The sequence below is a fragment of the Gambusia affinis genome, linkage group LG10 (assembly GCF_019740435.1).
Source record: "Gambusia affinis linkage group LG10, SWU_Gaff_1.0, whole genome shotgun sequence".
Lineage (NCBI taxonomy): Eukaryota > Metazoa > Chordata > Actinopteri > Cyprinodontiformes > Poeciliidae > Gambusia > Gambusia affinis.
Genome location: NC_057877.1, coordinates 7,884,877 through 7,906,467, shown reverse-complemented (window position 1 = coordinate 7,906,467; position 21,591 = coordinate 7,884,877). Strand labels below are relative to the sequence as shown.

Sequence of the window (21,591 nt, the reverse complement as noted above, 5' to 3'; positions counted from 1 at the left end):
CTAGGTTTGAGCTATGAAGACAAACTGTTCCAACCTGTAGTAGCATCAGCTCTTGCAATTTTACACTGAAAGCCTCTGCATGTGCTCCCAGTCAAATCAATGTGAATTTCTCAGTTTCTCCAAAGTGAGTTCTCTAAAACGTTTGTGTATTGCAGGTAAGTTGCCAAATACTTCAAAAGTGGAATAAACCCACAAACAAATCAATAAATTACAAAAAGAACAGAAAGATATTACCTTTTAAGTCAAAAGCTCAAGACAACCAGTGCCACAACAGCTCTATATAATTTGGTGCCACAGGCAAGATTTGGGTTTGGTGCCCTAGAACTATAGACTGGGCTGTATTTCTTTTTCAGTGCTATAAAATTGTTTTGACTGCATTTGATTGTTACCAGCAACAATACATAGAACATGGATTCTTCAAAGAACCATTTGAGTCATGAAATCTTTGTGAAAACACAAAAAAGGAGCATTTGAAATGTTGTTCTGACATCTAGACCACCTTAGCTTCAGGCAAGCATAATATTCACATCATAAGGCGTAACACTGACACGTGAATATACCGCCCTCTTCATCATGGCACTTGTGAATAGGTGGGTTGTAATAGGTGGCAAGTGGAGATTTTGTCCTGCATGGATCTGCTAGAAGCAGGAAAGAGAGACAGGAGTAAGAATTTGACTAATCTAATTTGGGCCAGATCGGGATGGCTAAATGTTTGGGTCTCTGCATATTTTAAACTGCAGTTTTTGAGGACTGAACTCACTCTGCAGCCAGGATCTGTCAAAACTGGTTCAAGAAGAGAAAAAGACAACAGGGCTCATTGGTACAGGAGGATCAGTCCGTGTGAGCCAATCCAACGGAGGAGTTACTGAATGCCGAATGGTGAAGAAATTAATGATGATTCTGATAGAATATCTTAATATCCAATGGATCATATTTTATTGCCATATTATCGCATTTTGTTCATAATACACATTCATAATGTTGGTTTTTCAGCCTGGGGTGAATTTGTGCTGCATTTTTTTTTTTTTTACAATCAGTTTGTGATTTGTGAAATTTTCAGTCTGTTAAAAGAAAACCTGGGGATTTGTAGTTTTCCCAATAATGTTGTTACAGTTTTCCCTTGTTTATTGCCTCATAAGCTGGATGTATTGTTAATTTTTACCTCAAATTACTTGAGCTTATGATGGAACAACTTCGAAATCCAGTTAACCTTATTAAAATTGGAAAATATATTCTTGTCTATGCAGCAAAAAGGGAGAATAAAGGTGCAAGGTTCAACAGTTCATCAAGACTCCCAAAGGAAAGGAAAGAGAGACGAATCAGAATTAATCTGAATATTTTATCCGTTTATTTTTTTTCATACGCATGTTTATTTCCCTTACTTTTAGTCTATCAATGCAGGTGGTTCTTCTGTTCTCCTGTGGTTCTCCTGTTTTTGTTTGGTAATTAAATGAACTGGTTAAACAAGTAAAGCAGACAAAGGACCCAGGCTCCTGTTTTATCCTTGGCTCAATTTTACAGCAGAAGCGTCTGTAGCATGAAATGTAATAAATCTGTCTCAGGACAGCCTCTGCAGATGAAATCTGCACTGTAGTCAGGTGACAGGTAAAGGCAGAGCTGCTATAGAGAAAAGATGTATAAGAACAGGAGAGTAGGAATAATTATGTAAAGAGAAAAAAAATGACTATAGAAAGGCGGAGGCAAAGGGCGACAGGAAGCAGCACAGAATAAACTGCTGTGTGCAGGTTGCTGCATGTCGGCTGGTGTCAGGGGGAGTATTTGGTGGCTGGTAGCCAGTATGAGTGAGATGAGGGGAGGCGAGTCTGCAGAGCCAATAAATTACAGGCCTTCAAGCCCCACTTTACATTAATGGAATGTGCAGCGCTGCTCTCTCCAGTCGGCCGCTGAGATTAAAGAGTGGGGAAATGGCTGTGGACAGGCTATCCCCAGCCTGGGTCCCTGTGTCTTGTGGGACTTGAGCAATGCACAGAGTTGCCCCACGATTTCACAGCCCTACAGAACAGTAAAGGCAGCATGCAAATCTTAACATCTTAAAGGGGCGGTATTGTGTAAAGTTGGCCTTTTAATCTCCCGTGGAAACCATTCAGCTGTGCAAAACGTCTGGGTGGACCTAGCTCTGCCTTTTGAAGACGAAGCTCCTCCTCTGAGCTGCAGTTTACAATCTTCCGCCTCACAGAGCAGCCTTCCCCCAATCAGCTCTTTTAGACTAGCCAGCAGCAATTAGCAAACATCTGGTGGAGCTGCACATCTGCTGAACTCATCGTACGAGCTGATACAAATGTTAAAGGGTTAATAGAGGAGTGATGTGGTGATGACTTTCTGGAGTCGGAGTTTCGGAAAGAGAAGGACTTTCTTAAAAAGACAGAGGCACAATTTCAAGACATTAAATAAGAAACTCGGCTTTATTTTAGGTCATATTTGATATAAATAGAATTTCTAAAGCAACTGAATGTAACACGGTTACTTGATGTGGCTGGAAAATACACAATACTGCCCCTTTAAGATTACATCCAAACAAAACTCTTAAGGTGGGAGCAACAAAGCCGACAGCTTCAGTTGCTTAAGGCCCTGACATGGCTCTGGGACAATTGGCAATAATGAAGTGAAAACCACATTTGGCCCATTCATAAAAAAAAGCCACATCATAGATAAAGTCAACCTTCGTACCCAGCGCTACAGCACAGATTTCTAACAGATTATGTGGGATAAAGAGCGCAAGGACGAAAGAATGGCTGAAGCATATCCAGCTAAACCCTGCTCCCTTTCACAGCCTCTAAACCTATTACTCCACAATTCATCTCTCAATTGAACAGCTCTGCTGCCGCGTCTCTGTCTGTCTCCTGGTGGCTTTGCACTTGTTTGATGGAATCAGTCGCATCTCGAAAGATTCAATTAAAATGCTGTTGCCTTTCTTAACTACTTCTCATTGCTTGCTTGTCTCCTGCCAGTCTTGTAAAGTGATTACACAGAAAATTATTTCAATTAGTGGTCAGGAAGTGGTGCCATCATCATCAGAGTTTCCCACCGCTTCACCACAACTTGATTAGGTTTGTGGTGAAGCGGTGGGAGACGGACAGAAACAGCTCTGATCTGTCATTAAAGACAGAAAGAAAGCTTTCTTTTTTTTAGCATTTTTACTTAGTTTTTCTCTCAATATAGCACACTGAGTAAAATTGAAAAATGGCACGGTTTTTACCCCCTGCATTCTGCTCTCATCTCTGCTAATGAATCAAATCCCTTTTTTGGATCCCACTATGAGACCAGTAGAGATGAGGGATCGAGGGCGAAACAAAGAAACAGCGAACCTCCTGCTGTCTACTGAACAGAGTCGAATACTGGCAACTGAAAAATACCTGATGGCTAATAATTTAAAATTGATGCAGTCCCTGTAATACCTAACTGTTCCCATTGCTTTACTGACAAAAGAGTTGTCAAAATTTTGTAATGGGTGTCACAAACACTTTACTTTTATCTCCTCATAGCTTTGTCTTCTTGCACAACCCTAAACATAAACACTTCTTAAATATTGAATTGGAAAGAAACCAAAAAATTCTTGTTTCGTTTAGATTGATGACAAATTGAGATATTTGTAAATAACATGACACAAGTTACTTTAATTAGATTATTACAGATTTTGAAGCATTTCAATTGCTACATGCTCAATCTTTTGAATTTGACTCTGACGCCATGATGGATTCTGTCATTCTGTGACAAAAACAATGATCAGAAGCTTTTTATGTTTTCTTCTTCTTCTTGTATCACTTTTACAAGATGCATCTTCCCAATACAGATGCATCTCTAGCAGTCTGAACTCATTCTTCTTAAGCTTTGTGAAATCATGTTTTTTCTTATTACTTTCCTCTTGTGTCGACTGGATTGATGACGCTGCACTGAAAGCACATGCATGGTGATGCTTACTGCTAGTGCAGGGCTCAATATCAGTCTGCCTGGTGATAATTTTCACTGGAAGGACAGGCTGAGACAGCAGTTCTGGAGAAAACATCAATGAGACCTGAAAATCATTTCCGAGGAGCACGCTGACCAGACCGGGTGTTTTTTTATAACACCGCCTGACATGATCACCGAAGATCTGAGATAATGAAATCTGGCCATTCCAATCTGCCCTGGTCTGATTCATCTGTGTTTTTTGCTGTCAGGTTTTCCTGAAATCTATTCGGTGATCTCACATGTGGCTCTTTATTGTTTTGCTTCAACTATGCAGAGAATTTGATTAAACGAGATTTGATTAAAACCTGTTAAAGAGAATAAATAACAGGAAAAATACATATGCAAAATAACTCTGATCATTTTCAAGTGATTTAAGATCCTACCTATTTAAAAAACTGATCTGTGTTTTCCTTTATTTAACAGAGAAGCTTTGATGAGGGAATATTTTATATTCATTTCTTGTTTATAAGCTTAAATTACTGATGTACATTAAACTGTTTTATCTCCTCAAATTTATATTTTCACGTTTCAATGTGTGTAGTACAGTGGAACTGGCTTGACAGCAAAACAAAACTTCATTGTGGATTATAGCTATGCTATAAATTCTGTTAGCCTGACTGGTTTTATAGAAAACCACGATTTTCAAATGACAACATTTGGGCAGATTTTGGGGGTTTTAGACAGGAAATTTCTATCCATGTCTTAGTGGGAACGACAAGCTCCTCACAAAGAAGTCCTGTGCTGTGTTGACAGTTGTTACCACTTTCGCATTGTTGAGTGATTTAGTCTTCTTTTTCTCTTTGCAAACAGATGTGCAGCAGTATATGGTTTTTTACAGGTACAATGCATGTAACCATATTATTATTTGAAACCGAGGCAGCAGATTTTAAAGAGTGTTATTGTCACATTTACAAACTCCCTCAGGGGGACAGGTTTATTTATTTGTTTGTTTTTGCTAAAGTCATGAAAGGAACAAGTCTTCCTGTCACCTACCTGGAGTAATATGCATTCAATATGAAAATGTATGGAGATTTGTATCAGTGAGTGGTACATTATGGTTCCTATTTTTCAGGGGTTTTTTTAATCCTTCAAATTTTCAAATGATCTACGATCCCACATATTTAGAAAATGACCTTTGTTTTCCAGATCCTGTCTTAATTTTTCCAACATTTACTCATCACACTCACCTTTACATGCTTCTATGTTGCATTGAAAGCCGTTTCAATCAGTTTCAGCAATGTCCATGTCTGATGCATGACACAGGAAATTACAAGTCGTGCCAGGCTTCCCAGTAAAACGTAGTCATTGGTTATTTATTATCTCCACCATCGTGTTCACACAAACTTGGAAGATAAATCTCATCTAAGAGAGGCAAATAAACCAGCAGGTGAGATCAAAATCAGGACAGAGGCTTCTAACAATAAATATCTACATGGCCGTCATAACCATTATCCTGCATTTTTATTAAACTGAATGCTTTGAGAGCTGCATATGTCAGGAAAGGTGAAAATCATCTGACCAGAGCATTTCCTTTGCCCTTCATGGCTTGTGACAAACAGAAAATAGGTCTTATTATAGCTTTCTTTCAACAATGACTCCTTTGCTTTTTTTTTTCTTGACACTTTTTCATAAAATATATATTTATTAAATTTTATGAATACAATCCACTGATTTTCCCAAGTGAACTATGCATCTCTGGAGCTCCTCTAATCTTTAGGACAGACTGTTTCTCTTGAGTCCAATAATTTTCTCACGCTTTTGTTTTCAAACTGGAAATTGTTTGCCCATTATTTTCTCCTCAAAGGCCTCAGCAAATTCTACTTTAGTACCAAATTATGATCACAATCTGTCAAAATTGCTTTTCTGAACTGGATTCAACCACATTTCTTACACTGCATTGCTGCCATTCTACCTTTTCTTCTTTAGGTTTAGGTCCAAAACAGAGTAACTGCTTTTGCACTATATTGAAAAGTTGAATGAAACAGAGGAGAAAATATATACGGCTGTTTTTTAGAGGCTCACAGTTTGCTACGACATAAATAACATATTTTTAATTAGCTTTTATAGTTTAAATCAAAAAAATTTTTTTGTGCAAACAATAAGTAAGCTGAAAAAGTTGAAATGCAATGTGTGCTGTTCAAATCCAAATGCCCATAATTCCCTCTTTTCATTCCAGTAATACACATGGTCAGCCTGTTGGATAGAGTCTCCCTTCAGTAGATAGTCATAGATTATGTCTATGGTAGCTCACGATGTGCAAAAGGTTAAAGAGAGCATAGAAGGCATCGTAATGAAAAAGAGAGGAGTCAGAAAATTTTTAACCGATATTGTCATCAGTCATATTTATTCATTTCTTGTTTTTTTAAATATCTAATATACATTGTATAAATGAATCTAATGCAACACTCAGAAAAAAACATGTAGCTGTGTTTTTGTTCATCAGATTGGTGATCTGTAGGTGATCCTGTGTGCTCGTCCTGGAGAGCTGAATATGTAATGGAGTTCCCCTGAGACGAGGCTATAGAAAGAAAGCCTGCACAGGAGCTGCATGGGCTCCTTGTTGTGATAACAGAGGCTTTGTAGGAGGAGACACATGCAGTATAACGGACAACCCCCCATCGCTGGAGCACACCACTGTTTGCACGCACTTGTAAGACCATATAACAATCAAACCTGACACATTAATATCAACCATGCACTCCTCTAATGTCCTCCTCTCTGTTTTGTGTTCACCGAGTACCAAACGATGCCCAGAAGAAGGTGCAGTTAATGTACCGGGAGGCAGCCCAGCCCTGTGCAGCACGTGTGGGGCTGTCTAGCCAAGGCCACTCAGATTGCATGCATGCCTTATAACTGCATCAGTATGCTACAGGCATAGTCCTGTGTCTGCACCGCTCTCCTCTCCCTCTTTTGGACCATCTCTTCTTTATGCCTCCCCTTCAGTTCGCTGTCTTGCCTCGATCACTTCCTCCATGCTCACTTGGCTCTGCTACTCCTTCTGTCCTTGATTGCTTCCTTCAATAGTGTGAAACGAAGTCAGTTTGGAACTTCTTGCTATACGACAAAGAGGATGATCCTTTTTCTCTATTTGTTTATTCATTGTTCTGGCTTGGAATAATGTGAATTAAATTTTTTCTCCATTACAAATTAACGGATCTTCTGTCGTCTTTGTTCCATCCTCACTGCTGGCTGGGCCTCTTTGGTGCAAGTGGAAGTCTAATTATGCCATTAGGATTCAGCTGTATTGGCTAATGTTGTTTTTCTGCTTCCTCTCAGTTTGTATTGTAACCAGGGGACAGGCCCATTAATTGCCCTGCTGATGGCTGTCATCATCCACACTGTTCTATGTCCAACATAGGAGGTGTGTGTGTGTGTGCATGCGTGTGCTTGTGTGTTTGAGTCTCAGCAGTCATCAGATGGGAGGGTGCTCAAGTGTGGAGGACTCATCATAGGTTATTAGGAGCATGCAGGGGGCCATCAAGTATGGGAAAGAGAGAGAGAGAATAGTTCCTCAAGTAAGCAGTTTCTAGTCCTGAAGTCCATCATATAGCAGAGTCTTTGATTTATTTATTTTTTTAGACATCCAGGCTTTATTAAGTCTTAATGTGGACTTGTTTTAGAAGAGACTGAATATCATGCCACAAAACAGTGACTGGAGCCAGTCTCAAGCTCATGACCCTTTTATCGACTCCTATGGTTTTTATTTTTACTTATTTTTTTACAACCTGTACTCCTCTGCCTTGGCAACATTCTGTCAGTAGTCTGCTAGTATTTGAAAACTTTTGCTGCACAACTGACATTTTTCTTGGAACAATCTTAACCTCATCTCTGATTTCGAGAAAGCATCTTTCTGCCTATGCACACCTTCAGCAGGTCAGTTATATCTTTTAGTCCACTTTGCATTAAAATGCATGTTTCTGTCCATTAATTCTTATCATATGTACCATTATTCTTCTAATCTTTCACCGCACTTTGATGATATTGCCAAATTGTCAACAGGATCATGGATTAATTTTGTTTATAAAACTAGGTCAAATGATGCTGTTTGAAGCATCATCATCAAAAGTTTGAAATTAAAGAAGAATGCATGCAAAATCTTTTTTAAAGGACTATTTTGGTTCTAGTTGCCTTTATTTCACAGTAGATTGACAGGAAAGTGGGTTGCAAGAGCATGGGAAGACATACGGCACAGGTCAACAAGCTGGGACTCGAACTCGTGACGGCTGTGACGGGGACTGAGGCCTCCGTTCATCAGTCGGACGCTCCACCCCATGCGTCACCGCTGTGAAATCATGAGAACCGTCACTTGGGTTATCCATAGTTCAGTGCTGTTTGTGCCTCCAGCCCCAATCTATTCTAAGATCACTGCAGCATCATCAAAGTAGTATTTTCATTCATAGCCTGTTTTCGTTGCACAAGCCACATCAGACAACTGTTTGCATGAGATCAGCTCCCCCACCAGGCTCCAAAATGGACTAATTGATAAAACATGGTTGGTCTTAACTGCACATGGACTCTACACATAAGATAAGCAGTAGACACATAGACCTTAAATGGGATGATTATTACACAAAGATATACTTGCACACATACACACACACAGTCACGTACAACTGTAATGGTTTTTCATAGGCCACTGTTAATTTCCTGCCAAGCATCCTCACATCACACAAAGGCAGATAAAGAAGGAAGGATAAAAATCTGGACAGCCAAGTATGCCATGATTAATTCATTTCATATTCTCCTTTCTCCATAATATATGTGGGATTAATATTTAATATTTTTGTGCTTTTTTTTTTTTTTTTTTTTTTTACACAACTCTGATAATCATGTGAGAAACATGTTGTGATTGTGCATGTTTGGACACGTCTGGGAAGTTCTGTATTTTCTAAATTGCCAAATTTTTTATATATATATATATTTTTGCACTTACAACTAACTTTAATGTGGTGTTTAAGAAATGGTCATGAAGATCAAGAAATAGACTGAGACAACGACTAACCTACTGATTACTGGGATAGAAGAGGGCTGTACAGTCAGTGCATCCTATATGCAGATTAATGTGGAGAATGAAACGATTCCTGACAGTTTCCTGCTGCACATTATCACAGCACATGAATAAACAGAAGGGACCTCTGTTTATTTCATGATGTGTAATTAACATTTATTTTTTTAGCTACTCTATAGGTGCAGTAATAAATATGTTGCATTATGTTTATGGCTTTTAGCATGAAATAAAGTTGAACAGAAGAAAGTACAAATAATGACGGTCGTCCTAAACACAATGCTCTTAAGTAATACAGGATTAGCGAGAGCAATAAGTTTCAATGGTCATTTCTTATATTTCTTCTGAAACGACTACTATAAATGCCTTTCTGCTTTTCTGTGAACATTTGTACAATTAAACTTTTCTGAATCCATATACAGCAGCCACTGAACTGGGGCAAACATCGCATATTTTACGTTGATGCACATTGCAGGACGCGCTTCACTCATGTTTGTGTTGAATCTGTTGGCAAATGATTTTTTTCCTGTCTTGTTCTGAGAGATGTGTTGGAACAGAACAGACTGGGCTATCTCTGGTTCCCATCTTGTTTGTCAGATTCTGAGGTCATTGTGCCATTTTATAATTATAAATCTAGAGAAACAAAGAGCTTCATTCTAGGGCTGCTTTATTCAACCTATATGATCCTCTAGCTCGTGTTCGCAAGCACTACAGCATGTTCTATATCTGTGATAATGACATTCAACTTTATACTTCTGCATAATTACTTAATTATAGTCCACTACACTATGGGCATAACATAAATTCAATTGGTTGGTCATAACTTCCACCAAGTTACTATAGAAGAAAAACAAGACAAAATTAGAAAAAATGGCTGAAATGGACACAACCGGGACAAAAAGCACAGAACATGATTTGTCCAAAACAAACACATATTGATTAGCCAAAATAAAAAAGTAGGTTAAGCCATCAACTTCACTCTCGATTTCAAACGTCCTACATGCCGAGGTGAGAGACTCATCATCAATACACACATACTAACACACGCACACACACACACACACACGCCCACAACAAATGCATATAATAATACACATGTATTATTGTGCATATGTATGTATTATTTGGTTGTTATTATAATATTTGATTGTCAGTTGAGAAAATGTTGCAGCAGAATGAAACATTTGCTCCATTATTATAATTGATCCTTTTAATTATATTTAATTATTAGAATAATAAACATATCAATTATGTTAAATATAATTAAAAATAAATTTTTATTTTGTACATTTAATATAAATTAAATTTTAGTTAAATTTTCAATATAATACAGTCATATGGTGGTGTATCTACCTACAACACTGAAGCAGAGGGCAGACGCAGAGCAGGGAATAGATGGATTTGTATTTACCAAGACGCAAAAAAACTATAGCTGAAATATTTTAAATCACAAGTTAAATCTATTTAGAAAAAAGACCCACCTTGTTGTATGAATGTGAGATCAGTGCATAAAGGGAAGCCTTGGTGTGCCTTTCTGTTTTGCACTTTGATGTAGCAGCCACATCTGCTAGGATTCAGCAGGCAACATGAAATGAGAGCTGTGCGGCTGATGGTGAAGTTAATTAGAGCCCAGGTCAGTCACCTCCTGACCCACTTCCCCCCTTCCTGCCTTTGCATACCCACTCCTCTTTCATACCAGCTCCTATGACTGCTAATAGCCACATTCTGATCAACATCGTCTTTGCAGCACTTTTTCCTTGTGTACTGGATGAGGACTTCTCTCCCCTGCACCCCGTCTATTTGTTCCCACCATGTCTCCAATTAGATACTCTTCTACTCATCCGTCTGTCATATCCCTCCTCTCTGTATCCCTCCTGTTTCTCTCATCTGATGCTGTTGGAAGCGGGTTGTAAAACAGGCCGCCTTATCCAAATGGAGACGAGCCCTGCGGTCACCATAGTTTTGTTACTGAGGCAGAGCCACATTATTCTCTTTAGTCCGCCTGCGTGTAGGCGTGTGTGTGTATGTGTGCAAGTGTGTTTTTAGGCCGCGCTTGACATTAGCCTCGCAGTCACAGGTAATGATCTCATCTCCCCGCTGGTGACTAGAGGCACACCAAGAGAATTACACGCACACTGTGAAAAGGAAAGATGGGGAGCAGAGATTGGTATTGTAATGGTCCTCTAATGGGCGACCTGACAAGTGCTTTTTCTTAATGTTACACCTCCCTCTCTCCCTCCCTGCCCCACTCTCTCTCTGTTTCTCTGTTTTAGGGGCTTTGTCCTTCTTTGAGGAACAACAACATGGACACCAGGTGTGGTGAAGACCAGGTAGGCATTTGCTTCTGATAGGTCGATGTCATGTCTCTTTTCATTTTCAGCCTTGAACAAACTGACTGTTCTCCCACCAAATCCATGTTTTTATTCCTCCCACACTGTAAGATGTTGCTTTGCTGGCCTATGTTCAGAGCAGAATAGTTCTATCAGCCTCACACAAGCATCTGGTTTTCTCAACTATTTATGAAACAAAATCCCTAGAATAGATTTAATATCTTAATGGCTAAAGTTAGGCTTTTGTCTATTTAAAGTAAGGTTTCCCAAAATGTTAATTTAGTTGTCTTTTAATGTTTTCAAAATGAAACAAATTGGTGACCTTCTTGTCGAATCATTAAGTAATGTTTTACTTTAGTTAGTAGGAGATCAAATGTTCTTTAGAAGTGGGGCAGCAACTGTCACATTTCCTGATGCCTAAGCAGCAGGAGGTCTTGCTGAAGAAATCATTGTGGCGACTCAGTCAGCGACGCCTTTCTACCAGCCCAGTTCAGTCCCAGAGGTAGCATTTCCACTGGTCAAAGCTCAGGTTTGGCTCAGGTTTACACCACAGGATCACTACTAAGGTTCTGCTGCAGATCTACTGCTTTGTCATCTGGGCAGAAATATTTTAAATGCCAACACTGCCAGCATGTATTGGTCGATGAATGTATCTCTGTCGGTGCATATTCTGCTTGTAAACTTACAGCTGTAAATAATTCATCCATTTATCTAGAGGTCAAACATTTAATAAGAAATTGCTGTGCTGTAGTTTGTTTTTGTTTTGTTTTTCTTGCAGATCAATAATGAGTATAGTGCCCAGCATCTGTCTTGAAGCACACAGACTCATGTAGCTCTCATACATGACTTGTTGCTTGTTGCTTCTGTCCTGTTGCTTCTGTCTTCATGAACAGTGTCTCTCAGGTGAAGCATACAGACAAACATTGTCTGTGCAGGGCACAGAGGGAATGATTATTGCAAAAATTCTAAACTGAAAACTGCTAAAAATGAACACTTACATGGCGAAACACTGTCATTAGAGTTGGATTAGGATGTACCATATTTTCTTAAACATGCAGTAAAAAAATCAAAGCAACACTATGTATGTTTTTGAAGAGGGAATAAAATTATAACGTGATATAAAGATAAAAAAAAAAAGTAGATTTTGCACTGATTAGTTTAATTTTGTTGAGTAGTTATTCTGCATTTTGTATTTCACGTCCACCAGGTTCTTCCAATTGTTGCAATTTGCAGCTGCCCATGCCTCTTAATTATAAGCAATTACCATATTTTCCATTCATTCTGTTTCCGTACGCACCCATCAAATACTCCTGGTTTCTCTATGTTTGCTGTCAGATCCTCTCCTAGTGTTGTTTGAGTTTTTTTGTTTTCTTACTTCTGACTTCTGATTCATGTTTTTTTGTAACATGTAGCTTTTGTTAAGTATAACTAGTAAGGCGTACTTCAGTGCCTCCATTCTATCCGAGTGCCAAAATCACCAGCATTACAATAAATGTGTCAGATATCAGATAAAAATCTATTTTACAAGAGTTTAGTTCAAACAATGAGTGTATTTGGCAGATATTGTAATACCATAAAGGCAACCTTTTTGTCTAAGTGACCAAAAGACCACTAAAGAACTAGAGTTGCGTGTCGTTTCCTTCAGAATCTCTGCAGCCTGTCATGGTGAGTCTACAGCACCTTGACAGACGGCGCATTAAAAAACATAACATGAAAGCATTTTCATAGCCTTGAATCCAACTGCTCTCAGATCTGATGGGTTTTAGCTTTCTCTCTTTCTCTCAGACATGATGATGATGCCTGTACATTCCTGGCTTTCTATTTTTCTATTTATACCCACTGAGATGAACAATGAGCCTCAGGCTCCCCTCACTCACCCACCTAAGTGCACGCAGACTCATGCAGGCACAGAAACACACTTTCTCCCTGCAGCACAAATATACATATGTGGCGAGTTCAGGCTGAGGTGGAGGTTAGAGGGTTTCATCAACTGGGTGTCTGACCGTGTGTTCTTACTTAATGCAGTTAGCAGCTGCGTGAAGCACCAGGAAGCACACTGAGGACTGGAGTTCCTGCTGTGTCCTCGCTTGCAGCCTTGTGCTGCACGGCGTCAAAGGGGAAAGCAATTGTGAAAACCTAAGAACACTTTGTTTCACGATTTGGCAGACATGGGCGGCTTTGTAAACAGGAAAATGTTATAAACAAGAGAAACGAAAAGTTGAGTAAGAAGTTTGCTTTTATTACCCACACAATCTCAAAGCACTGTATAATACAGATTAAACGAAATTCACAAACCATTTTGTATAAGTGATTTAAAGGATCACATAAAATCACTGTAAAACAAGGCTTTCAGCTGTTTCTTTTAAGGCATCTACAGAGTCAGCAATTTCTGATCCACATCTAATGAGGCGCAGACTTAAAGGCTTGGCCTTACTTTAGTTTGTAACCTCGTATGAGGAACGGCGAACAGATTCAGAGTCTGTGGTGGAGGGCAACGAGCAGCTGTGTGTTTGATAAAAGTTGACATGAATAATCAGGATCCTGACCATTTAGCGCTCTGAAGGTGAGTGCAAATAATTTTAGACTATTTCTAAATGTTGCTGGGAACCAGTGTGAAGAGTACATGATTACTGCAATGTGAGTTTTAATTTTTTTTTTTTTTACTAGATTTAGTCAGGAGATCCATTGGTGCATTCTGAGTGGCTTGGAGCTGTGAGAGCATTGATCTGTCCAGACCGATAAATTTGCTGTTACAGTCATTTAAGCATGATGCCACAAATTCATGTTGTTCTAAAAGGCAAACCAGATCACATAGTTTAGAGAAATTTCTTAAGTAAAAGAAACGAGAACAAGAAGTGGAATTCTGTCGGTCAAAGCCTAAAGCTGAATCAAATCTCGCTTTTAAATTTTGTACACTGAACATATCGGCTGAGTAAACAGAAACAACAAACTACTTGACTTTTAGAGTGTAGTTCGGCAGCAGCTGTGCTCTGGATCTCTGTCTTGTTAGTATTCAAAATAAGAAAATTGCTGTAGAGTCAGGCACTAAGCTGGTTTACGCGATGGCTGGTAAAGCTTGAAAGAAAGAAATCAAATTTGTCAAGTTTATTTGTAGCACATTTTACCAACAAGGCATGATTAAAAAAAACCCCAAAAAAACATAAGAGACAAACAAACAGCATTATGTGGCAGTGGGAAACTAAAGAAAAATACTCAAAAGTGTCAATCCAAGCTAGAACTAGTTTATGTTTCACTTATTAATCTATTGGGTAAACAGGTGGGTTATATGAGCCTTGGATTTTTCAGTTTTGCAGTTTTCTGGACGTTTGTTCCAGATTAGTGGAGCAGAAAAAAACAAATGCTGCTTCTCCATGTTGGGTTCTGGTTCTGGGGGTGCAGAGTAGCCCAGAACCAGAAGACCTGAGAGGCTTGGAGGGTTGATATGATAGCAGGTCTATTTTAGTGCATATTTGTCTGAGCGACCTGGAGCCAGTGTAAATGAAACTGATTGTTGTGGGCAAATGCAGTTGTGGTGTGGTTATAAGGATGGACCAACTACTAAACCTTGTTGGAAACTCGCAAGTTTAGTGAGTGAAGATTCTTCATGGGACTCATCCTCCAGCACCATTGATGAAAAACTGTGATGGTTTCATGAGTGACTTTTTTTCTTGCACTAAGTTTCTGTCAAAGCCAATGGTGTAAATGTTTGCATTTGTTAACCAAAGGACTTCTCGTTTTGAATTCCTTCTTTTTAGTGTGGGTCTTAAAACTTTAATTAACTCCAGCAATCAAAACGCAATTAGCAGCAAGCCATTAACCTGCCTGTTCTTTGTGACCTCAACTAAAAGGTGTGTTTATCACGTAATATACACACATCGACATCGGCCCGTAAGCTCAAACACACATTTCCAACGCAGAGGGAGAGAAAGAAATCTGGACTGCTGCTGTGTAACTGAACCTGTTAAAAATGAATGACGACAACGTCCCTGAGACATAGCTCATTCTGCATTATTTAAAATGTTGGGAATACAAGGAAACTACGTCTCTTTGACTTCTTCCACCTCCACTGGGCTCCTTCCCTCTTCTTGAAGTTTAAGCTTGTTTCCTCCAAGCACTACACACATACACATCCATGTACACACCTTATTTAATTCCCTTGACAATATGTATTGTCTCTGCATGACGCTCAGTAACAGCAGGTTCTCTATAAATTCGGACAGGCATTAATTTGCTGCAGTGCCTTGTGAAGGTTATTTCTACTAAAAACAAATGAAATTTGAAAATGGTGGCATGCATACGACTTCAATCCATCTTGCTATAACCCTCCTGCATAAAACCCACCTGTCTAAATTGATATGAGTTTAAATCCAGCTGTTCTGGTTCATATGGAACATCAGTGAACAAGCAGCATCAGGAATGCAGCAGACTGCTGTGGAGGAACTGATGAAACAATTTCCCAAGCTTTGGACATCTAATTGACCTCTGTTAAATCCATTATCCAAAAATAGGAAACTGTGGTGTACAAGTGTAACCCTGACATGGCTCCCCTCATAGTTAAATGGGATGAGTAATTATCCAATGAATTAACCAAGAAGCTGTGGTCCCTCTGCGGGGAGTGGCCATGTCGCCCATATCAGAAACAGCCACTGTTGTGAGGTGTTACTCACTTCTCGCCAGCCCCTGTATTACTACACAATGCACAACACACAATCGCAGAAATTGTTGGATGACTGGAAACTCGTCTGAAAATGGAACAAAAATCACAATGTGTATATGTCCACCCCAAGAAAACAAAACTTATTTCCTACATTGTCTCTCTGTTAAGCTAGCTGCCACATTACAGACACCTCTAGCTGAAAATATTGACAGTGGGTTTTAAATGTGGATTTAGAAAATCCATTTCCCAATTCTATCAAAAATTCTCCAGCTTGAGAAGAAAGCCCTCCAAACTATATTTAGTGCAATATATGACAAAAGAGCAGTCAATACGAAGAGGGGGATACGCAGATGTTAACTTAATTCAGAGTTAGAGGTGTGCTGGTTGTTTTGGATTTGTTTATCATGTTTAATTCAAGTTGTGGGAGACTTGAGTCTTGACTCTGAATTGATGTGAAAGACTTGAAAGTTAAAATGGCTCATTAACTTTGCTGTTGGCCAGATTATGTTTCATCTGAGTAGCTGGTTTTTTAATTTAACAAATTAAAAAAGAAAATACCTGGGTCATTCTTTGGTCTTGAATAATGCACCTTTCAAAAAAAATATTGGATGTTGCCTTTGTTGCTGGGGTTATTAAAACAATGGTCAGTGCTAATTATATTGTTCCTAATTGCATTGATTTGCAGCATGTCTGCTAGTCAAACAGTCCAAAATGTAGCAAATCTATTAGTTTTTTTAATAGTTACTCAACGAAAACTAAACCATTAATTATTTTTCTGCATTATGTATTGTCTGTAGTTGTAAAGTGAAAACGTTTCCCAGGAAAAAAACCGCAGGCTTTGAAAAACAAAGCCTCAGTAATAGCCTTATTTCTCTGACAACAAAATTGGCATTTACTCATGCCGCTGAGGTAAAAACGTTGCCTCATTCAACTTTGAGTGAAGCCTGCTATCTTTCTCTGCCACTAACCTTTTCTAATTACTTTTCAGGCCTTAATTATGCTTCAGTTTTATTGCATGTGTACATTCATTATTTTGGTGCATAATTATTGTTTTTTATGCCTATTGGAATAAAAAAAATATGTTCACAATCCTCTTTTGTTTAAAACATTCACAACCCACCAGGGTCTGCAGTCTAGAGCATCACGACTAGTATTATGCAGATGTTAAATATGGTTTTTTAAGAAAATGACAAACATGGGACAGTGTTACGTCCAATAATATTAGTTTTCTTTTTCAATTGGATTCAGACTTGTGGCTCAAAGAACCTGTATTAATTTTCAAATGACAAATGTATAAAAGTGTATTTTTTTAACTTTAGTTAAAAAATGCTTAAAAAACTTTAGCTTAAAAAACCAAAAAAAAAAAACATAACATTCAAAGTGCTCACAAGTGTTCAAAATTGAAACATTAGCATAATAAACTTTGTAAAAGAAAAAAAAGATACCAACTGAGACATCAAGGTGTAACAAAATAGCCACCAAATATTTAAGTGATGACAAAATATCCAACAATTCCTAATACAATAATTGTTTTGCAGCTTGTTCAGAGTGAGAGCAGCACCTTGAAATCTTACAAAACTGGCACCCTACTCAGAGTTTTAAAAGCTCTTTCTGGTAAGGTGATCTGCTTGTGATTCACCACATTAATGAATAACTACTTACAACAGAAATTGTAAATAAACTACAATCCTTTAAAGGCATTACTTGCACCATCACAATATTTTATACCAGGGATTTGCATTGAATGGAAGCAGCAGAAAGTCTACATGTAAAGGTTTTACAGCACTTTAGTAATGTAACCAATATTATTCCAAGGACATCTTCAATCACATTACTAAAACTGAATAATCTATCCACAGTTTTCCCACAATAACATGTCGTTTGCCCCGATAAAGTCACCTCAGTGTTATGCTAAATGCGTAGCGATTGGAATGGCTGATAAAAAGCAGCTGTACAATCTATCAGCAATTTGGCTCAGACAATGCATAAAAATGAGTCTTTGTCTGCAGATAATTATCATCAGCAAACATTCATGAGGTCTGTTTGGACAGACGGGTTATTGATTATTTAGTATGTTCCTGACAGAGGACACATAAACAGTAAAAACGATACAACACCATTTCTTTCACCCGAGGAACCTCATTGTCACAAAGAATCCGACTGGTTGCTGATTATGCCAACCATATCTTACATTGCCATGGTCTAAGCTATCCTGCGCTCTCAGCTATGTCAAGAAGTAAATTGTCATAATTCTGAGGCAAAAATTGTTTTGAACAGGAAGACCATTTTTAGTTTATGTTGAGAATGGTGACTTTTATTGATCATCTACTTTAACAAATGTCACTCACTTTTCTTATGTGGATTTTGGAGGAAAGTGTTGGTGGGCTTGTAAAAACAGCTTTTTGTTTTTGTTGTTGTTTATTCCAAGAAAAATCACCTCTACAAATTTAAGGAAGAATTCACAGTTGCTTTATCATATTTTGATGAAGCAAGAATTTTGCGCCGGATTCATAGGCCAACAAAATGCCCAAAAAATTGTGGCAGCTCTGGCATCCCATACTAATGTCAAAACATCACTATCTCCAGGTAGTGGCAATTAAGAATTAATCTGAAAAACTTGCTTTTTTTTCTAGATCTAATATTTTATTGAAATGAGCTGAACATTATGGTGCCTAATAGCGTACCTGTTGTTTGAATAATGCTATGTGAAGCTATTTTCTTTTGCCAACTTTGCACACGTGTGCTGATGAAAAGACTTCTTTGCTGTCATTGTAGGATGCTTGAGAAAAGCAGGTAAACATCACAATAGATCCAGCGTGCTTGTTGTAGCAACAAGAGAGGAAAAATTGTAAAATGGCAGGGTGCGTGAAGTGGGCTGGAGCGCCCAGCTGGCATGGCTCCATTGTTGTACGCATAGCACTTTTTCTTTTTATCATACCTTTGGGGAACAATATCAAGTCTGCCCTTAGCTGTTAAAGGAATTGAGTTGAAGTGAAATCACAAAAGTTGTGAAAGATTGAGTCCAAAGGAGCACAGAGAAGAATACAAAGGGAGAAGGAAATGTATGCATCTAATCAGTATAATGGATTAAACTTGTTAAAAGCAACAAAGTTTTTTATGATTTCATCTGGTCAATTAATTTGAGATACATGACTCAAGTTCACAACTCTGGCTCAGTTATCAGTTAGTTCACAATGCTAGAAGACTTCATAGTGGTTCTGAATTTAATGTGGCATTGCATGAAGAAGATATTGGTGCATATTTCAGCTGAAGCGAGGAGTAGTGGGTTCACTCTATCATGATGTCTATTGAGTATGGAGCCTGGCAGATAGACAGCCATAAATTAATAGTAACCGGAGTCAGAAACAAGAAGCCTGTCTGCATAAACTCCATCACATCAGCCCTTAGTGATATCGACACAAAGCAGCAAAGAAGTCAAAAGTTATTAAAATAATACCAGGCGGTATGTTCCTCAAATTAAAATTTTTTTCCACAAGTCCAGCACTAACTTTTGAAACACTGGAAAAAAATGTCTTTTTCACACTTCCTGTTAAAATAAAGTCAATCCTTAGGGCTCATATCTTGGGAAGCTGTGGGTTGATGTAAGAATTCATGCTAATAAATACAACCAACAACGGAACATTTCCCCAAGTGAAGCATGCTTGGTTGTTCTATTACATAGAATGAAAGAGAATATTCAGGGCGGACCTCAAAGGGTCGACCTCAAGCAGCGAGTGGAGATGAAGACGTGCAGCAAGAATAATTCAGCTCTGACTTTGTAAAGACGCTTATTTTTCACATGCTCTCACTGAACGGCACACTTTCGAACCACTTTTTTTTCCTGTTGGTATCATGAGTTGTTATTGACTGCAGATACCAAATGATGTGAAGCAAAATAAATAAATACAGGGATTTTTTTTTCTCAAGACATCCCCATTAATGAAACATGATGAGGAGTGATGGATCCTCCCAAAAGGCAGAAGCCCTCAAAGATGCACACACTGATAAAAACATAAACATTTGAGACCTTTCAGCAGAGCACATTTTCATATGTTTCCCTCTGCGAGTTCAAGCACACGCATGCACACCAACTCCCTCTCCTGTACGTTGATCAGCATCACACAAGTCAATCTGTCACCTCTGATTTTTTCTTTATTTCTACCTAGCTACTTTTCTGCTACTGTTTTCCATTTCTAACTGTATTTACATATAAAGAGTTCAGCTTGAACAACCTGTCATGATGTCTGAAGTCGCTCTACATGCGTGCACATCCATCGTTTTTAAACCTGCCACGCTTCCCTCTCGTGAACCTTCTCTCGTCTTCTTCACATGTTTTTTTTTTCTCTTCACGTGTCACCCTCTTGATATGCTGATGTATCTGAGTTGCTCTCACACACATCAGCAGTGTCATGCTTTGATAGCTGTGGGTGTGCTATGATGTCTTGTCTTCTATTCTGTCTGCTTCTTGCACTACCTTTTTTCCTCCTATATTCTTCAAGTGTGACACTCACACTCACACACACACGCACACGCACCCCCCCTCCCACACACACACACACACACACACACACACACACATACACCCATCCAAGCCCTCACTGTAAATAAATGAATAAGTCTACGTAGTGCTTTGCAAAAAAAATATTCATACAATTTTCTCCTTTATAACCACAAATTTTACAATTCTTTGTCAGGATCATAGACTAGCAGAAAGTAGCATGTATTCATGAAGTGTAAACAACTTTCGGAAATGTCCTCCTTTTTAGCAAGTCTTCCTTGACTTGACTTCTTTTTGTCTTCCCATCAACTCTGATCAGCTTTCTTGTGCTTTCTCAGATAAGGATTCCCCACCAGGGCATGATGCTGCTGCGACTGTGTTCCAAATTGTACATGGTGTGTTAAGGGTGACTTGCAGTGTTGGTTTTCCTCCACACATAGTGTTTTACATGTAGGCTGAAAAGCTTAATTTTAGAGGTGCCATGTGGCGTAGCTGTAGAGCAGCGCCCCCGTATACACAGGCTATTGGTGCCGTAAACGGCCACCTGGGGTCCAATTCCCAACCTTGAGGCTCTTGCAACATGTCATCCACTCTTCTCTCTCTGCTTGTTTCCTGTCGGGTTACTGGAAATAAAGATGACTATTGCCAGAAACACTTAAACTTCTCGTTTTTCCACGTCTGCTATGAGGCAATCAGGTGTTCTCAGGACTTTCTTCTCACTACTGTTTGATAAACTCTAGATTTGCAAAGTGCAAAACCAAAACTGGACTTTTTTTTGCCTCTTTCGTGGATGTCTCAGCTTCATTTCTGATGCATGCTCCTGCCCATCGGGTGTTTGGCCACATCTTAGTAGATTTTGAGTTGTTTACATTTATGGATAAAGGATTAAAACTTGCTTTAACATGCTTAGAACACAAAACACCTTGTTATATACTTCCACTTCACTGCCCTACTTTGTGTTGGTCTGTTACATAAAATCTTCATAAAATTTGTTATTGTAATGTGACAAAATGTGAAGAATTTCTTGGAGTGAGAATACTTTTGCAAGTTTAATGTCATCGTAAAGACAACAGCTGGGTCGTTGGATTGGTGGGTCAAAGTGAATCTTAATCTTGTCAACAATGTTTCCCAA

At 38.7% G+C, this 21,591-nt stretch overlaps 1 protein-coding gene across 1 annotated transcript in view; it reads left to right on the top strand.

The window, feature by feature from the left end:
• dab1a (DAB adaptor protein 1a) overlaps positions 1 to 21,591 on the top strand; it is a 270,399-nt gene that overhangs the window by 147,174 nt on the left and 101,634 nt on the right. Inside the window, exon 7 of the mRNA XM_044128726.1 lies at positions 11,248 to 11,304. The gene's annotated coding sequence lies outside the window, so the exon portion shown is untranslated. The remainder of the gene's footprint in view (positions 1 to 11,247; positions 11,305 to 21,591) is intronic.